The sequence below is a fragment of the Triticum aestivum genome, chromosome 4A, assembly GCF_018294505.1.
Source record: "Triticum aestivum cultivar Chinese Spring chromosome 4A, IWGSC CS RefSeq v2.1, whole genome shotgun sequence".
Taxonomy (NCBI): domain Eukaryota; kingdom Viridiplantae; phylum Streptophyta; class Magnoliopsida; order Poales; family Poaceae; genus Triticum; species Triticum aestivum.
In genome coordinates, this window is record NC_057803.1 from 696893483 (window position 1) to 696899065 (window position 5583).

A 5583-nucleotide genomic window follows, 5' to 3' on the forward strand; every position below is an offset into this window, starting at 1 on the left:
AGCTTTTGTAACACGGTGTTATGTTACTACAAGCCGAAAACAGTGTTACTAGCCCAGATAGTAACACATTTTGAAATGTGTTCCATTAGACCGTGTTACTAAGGGTGTCCATTGTCACTATAGTAGGTGTTACAATAGATTAAAAATTGTGTTACAATTTTGTTATAGTAACATGCATATTATGTGTTACCAACCGCATCGGTAACACATTTTTGCAACTATAGTAACACACGTGTAACATATTTTTGTAGGTGTAGAACATTGTGGTAACATGTTTTCATAACTGTAGTAACACAATGTAACATAATACCAAAATATCATAACACTATAATCTATAGTTCTCAACCACCCTAGTAACATATCTATACCTATAGTAACACCATCAGTAACACTACTATATTAGTATGGCAGCATAATTAATGTATTTCTTTTTTAATTATTAACCACAAAATTAGGTACCCATTTATTTAATATACATTTATTTAATATAAAATCAATGCAATTGCTCAAATAGTTAATTATTACTATTTATTATGCTGCTTGGCACCATGAAAAAAGATAGAGAAATTGAAGCACAACACATACACAAATTAAAAATATCAATATATTTATTATATAGAAGAGTGTAGGATACGTATGCATTACAATAAACAAATACCAATATTATTGGTGCAACATAATATCATTCATATCAATTTGAGTATAGACAACACAACTGTGGAGAAAATCTTGTGAATGATATTACATTTTTCAATCTGTCAATGTAAACTACAGGTATTGCTAAGTAAAATCTTCTTCGCTGCTTGATCCAACCGAAGAATTCAGCTGCAACTCAATTATCCTTCTTTTCAATCTGTAAAAGAAAATTGAACCTTACAGATATGTGATTAAATGTATACAAATATAAATTCGAAATATGAAAGAAAAAATACTTTAACTTACAAAAGCTCAAGGCCATATAATTAAGTATCCTGAAGCAAAGGCGTCGCCAATTCTCTACAATCCAAAACTTCCCTTGCTAACTCCTCATTATCCAGAATAGGTTCATCCATGGCAAAGTTATAAAGAATATAAACATTCTATAGGAACTATCAATGAGCGCGTCCATATGACTACATAAACATATACCTGGAAACTAGTAGCCAGCATTACAATGCCTTTAAGCAACATGGAACTGTTATTCATAAACCCTTGAGGCATCGACACTAACTGAGCTCCCCGCAAACATTCTGTAAGAGTAGAATGATAAATAACATGAGATAGAAATAGATGTACAGCCACATGCTACAAACTATAAGCATGCAGTATAACCAAATATTCAACAGATTTGGAATTTAATGTATAACCTATTTTGCACATAATGTAAGGACATGTACTTGGTAAAAGTTCATGGTATCTTACATTTACCTAAATAACAAAGTAACCAGGATGGGTACTTGGTAAACGGTGATGCTATCACCCATTGGATTATATCAAACTAGCAGATGAGATTGAGATACAAGAAATATAAGAATTAAAATGGAAATGAACAGACAAGCTTCTGCTGTATTTTCATATAGTGATAATTGGGATATACTACACCAAAATGATCGTACATCTACTGCTGTACGGCCTGCAGAACCCTTACCAGGAAAAGCACTATGTATTACACCTAAATTCCCTGTCAGTAAAGTAGATATCAATATTGTTGCATGGCCTGCGGAACCCTTACCAGGAAAAGCACTATGTATTATGCCTAAAGTCCCTGTCAGTAAAGTAGATATCCATAGTGCTCTGCACAATCTCTGCTATCCAATCCAGGACGCCATCTTCTCCAACATTGCCTCTGCATTAATTCATGGAATGACATGAGCGCATAAGTATATCGAGTAGAAGAGTAAACTCATCAACAGAACTCAAAGTAATGATACAAACTTTCTGATAGGTATGCATGGGCTAGCCTGAATCTGTGATACTTGCCTACTTGAAAGATATGTGCTAGGCTACGCTGAATCTGTGATACTTACTTTCCTGAAATATATGTGCTAGGCTAGACCGAATCCGTCCCGGATTATTATCACTAGACGATATAGAAAGACACATACAACATTGATTTGCGCTAAAAATCAATTGCATGCCCAATTAATTTAATTCTGAAATTGCTAATTGGCTGGGAACAACAAGTAGCCAAGCAGCAATCATTCATGGGTATTGGGTAGAAAGCAGCAGCAGCGCAAGTATTTAGTCAAGTGAGCAGCCGAACACAAGATCTGTGAGCCACCCACAGCAGACTCGTTGTAAATCTGGGGAGAGCTTGCAAAAACTGAGTACAGTACACCTAGTAAATTTCCACAAGATTCCATAAAAGCATGCACCCACGGTTTGATGTTCCAAGAGATGTCACAGTATTCAGTCAGCTATCTTCAGGTAATGACAATGTCCACCGTAGGCCTTTCAGGATTTTTACATTATTCAATCGGGTCCTGCTTAACAGGGATAAGTACTAGTGTTACTAACAGAACAATAAGTTGAGAAATGCATAGCTAGCTCATGCGTGTGAATCCTAATTCTAAGCTGTCTTTCACTGGACAGTCTGGTCAGGTGAGGTGCATGCATGTACATACCCTGATCATGAACGACATGCAGAGATAGAAACAGGTTTCCACTGGGCGCCGAGATAGCATCGACATTGTATCTTACACACCCTAAATTAGCTGCCATTGTAGTTAGCTGCCAATATTCAAATCATGTGTTCCTGGTTAGATAATCAGGCGCCTGTTTACAGAACAGGAAATCTTATAAGTACAGGGCACCTAAAACTAGATGAACGCAATCTAATTCATCAGTATAAGCACTTGTTTACAAAACATGCCATCTTTAAAATTTATAGAATAATTCCACTTGACCAATGCGCTCCACTAAGTTCACACCTGACGCACAAGAAACTAGTACTGTACATAGTAGTAGAACACACACACCCCAGAGTACCACTTAATCTCAAAATCACAAAGCAATAACATCAGTGGCGGAGCTAGCCCAGATCTTTTGGGGGGGTGAATCACAAAATATTGATGTTTGGGGGCCCAAAAACTATATTTTTCTAATTTGAGGACCCTAAATATTTTTCCTTCACAATATTGACCAAGGTTGGGGGGCCATGGCACCTGCAGGTCCAGCCGTAGCTCCGCCGGTGAATAACATACAGCTCTTGACCAGTTCGACTGCACAAGCCGATGACTCCCTCACAAGCATTCAATCAAACGAGCAGCCGAGCGCAAGATGGGGTAGCGGGCAGCAGCAGCCTGCAACTCGATGGATGAACTCCAAATCACAGAGATGAAGACATGAGAGGATGATGGGTTTGGGGTTACCTGGCGTCTGGAGGAGAGGATGCTGGGGACAGAGGTCGCCGGTCCAGTCAAGGTGGCAGCGGTGGTGTCGAGTCCAGCGGCAGTGACAGCATTGAGCCCAGGCGGCGGCGGCGGAGATCTAGGAAGAGGCGGCGCGTTCACTGCTGCTGGAAGCACCTTCGTTTGTGGAGACCGGATAGGTTTTCTATATGGGCCGAGGCTGATTATGGGCCGAGGCTGATTATGGGCCGAGCCGTATCCCTAGGCCTATCACGCACTTATGCCAGCCGTTTCCTTGTTTCATCTAAAAAAACATGCTTCCCTCAAAAAACAAAAATCTAAAAAAACATGCTTGTCTTAAAAAAACCTAAAAAAACATGCATTTCTAAAAGAAAAACTAAACTAAACAAACATGTCGCGTCCTTGTATTTTGTTTTTTTATTAAAAAAAACATGGGATACTATAGGGCACGCCTGTCACGACGTATCGTGGCGTGTCGCCATATACCGCCTATCAGGACGGCGAGTTGGCAGTTTTTGCCGTATCAATGCTTTGGAGACATGCAACATCAAAAATTGCAGTAGAAAACAAAAAAGGGTGCATTTTCTACAAAAAGAAATATATAGGTGCAGCATAATAGTATGGCCTACTGCAGTGGAGGAGGAGGACGTGGAGTTGCTGGCGGTGGTGTTGTGTACCAGTCTGAGAGGGTGGCGGTGTGTTCGTCGTCGGGGTACTAGTAGAAGAACTTGTCATTGATGTTCTCCTTCACGTGCAAGATACGGTCGAGGACGAGGTCATCGGAGACGGCGTTGGGTGAATGGAAGGTGGAGGAAGAGGAGGTGCGGCAAAGGAAGCCCTCTCCCACATGTAGGTACTCTCCAGCATTGCGGCCATGACCAGGAGAGTCAGTGATTGATGGAGGCTAGCCTAATAGCAATGACGATGATCGCGACACCACAGTGGCACTGCAACGCACGATCATGGTGTGGATCCTATCGGGAACCCAATGGACCGAAACTACGGCTCCGCGTGCGCGCCGACATCAGGAAGGTTGTCCTCCCCGACGACACAAGGTGACGCGGTGAAGGAGAATGCGAAGTGGGGATGGGCCAATAGGATTATGGATTGGACTTTATTCCATTTTTATTTAATTTATATTGCTAAAAAATATATTTAGTTAGAACTTATGCTTTTGGAAATGCCCTCAAAATTATCTTAAATAAAATTGTCACCAAGATCGAGGTTGTTTGTATGGTCAATAGGAATCTTTTGCCCTCTCCCACAAGAACGAGTATGTACTCATGAATAGTGTACAACATGCAAGTGTGAGCCCCCCTCCCATCGTGTGATCTAATCAAGCTAGTCATGAACAAAAACTAGTTACCTTATTAGTCCATACTAATGGTTTACATGTCTATGAGTAAGGGTACATATCAATGCGAGAGATTCATCGATTATGAACAATAGGTTTCTCATAATTGAGGAATCATCTGACTGTATCGAATCCCCCAATAAATAGCTATGAAACTATCAACCATTGCCTCTATATAAGAGACCGCACAGAGGCTCCGTTAATGTGGGGGCATTCTAGAGAATCTTGGCCCGTACTCTAGCTCAAAGTAGATTGACACAACATTATTTATAGCCCTCGTCAAATAGTAGGACCAACGGCTACTGACAGTGTCACGGGAAACGGGGTGCCCCGAGCACACTATAATTGTGTACCCTAGCATACAAGGGATCAAACCATAAGTTTACTTGTGATGTGCTATGGTAATGTAGATTTACTGTAAGTGAGCTTATGATCTAATAGTTGATATGAAAAAAAAGCATTAAGGTAGAAGACGACTTGCCACAACCATATGTGTCCTTGGTCTGCTATCCGGCAGCCAAATGGAGCATGCTTCTCTACCCTGAGACAGTTAGCGGCACCAAGAACATCGGTGAAGGTTGTACTAACAACAGATGATTGTGAACATTGGTAGCTATAGTCGGAGTAGACCCTGACGAAGCTATCATAGTTGGTCTCGTCATTGTTGTGTCGACATAGCTCTCAGCGGCGATGGACAAACATCAGGAAATTTCCATGAAAACACACCAACTCCCAACAAAAGGAACCAAAATTGTTGTGCATGAAGAAGGGTGTAGTGGCATAGGGTCAAATAATGAACATCCAAAGAAACCTTCAAAACCCTTGGAACGAGAGATGCCAAAGGTTTTCACATCGGTCTTGTCCTCCTCCTTTCTTGCA

General features: G+C 40.7%; 1 long non-coding RNA gene across 4 annotated transcripts; it reads right to left on the reverse strand.

The window, feature by feature from the left end:
- Positions 1 to 631: 631 nt before the first annotated feature.
- On the reverse strand, positions 632 to 3492 carry LOC123083203 (uncharacterized). Of its 4 annotated transcripts, none has more exons than XR_006439232.1 (7): positions 3351 to 3492; positions 3144 to 3281; positions 2604 to 2709; positions 2359 to 2462; positions 1712 to 1825; positions 943 to 1229; positions 632 to 853 (listed from the first exon to the last, which is right to left on the reverse strand). It is a non-coding gene; the product is annotated as an uncharacterized lncRNA (long non-coding RNA). The 4 variants fall into 4 exon arrangements; XR_006439230.1 differs by having other exon boundaries at positions 2604 to 2754; XR_006439233.1 differs by lacking the exons at positions 2359 to 2462; positions 2604 to 2709.
- Positions 3493 to 5583: the final 2091 nt, after the last annotated feature.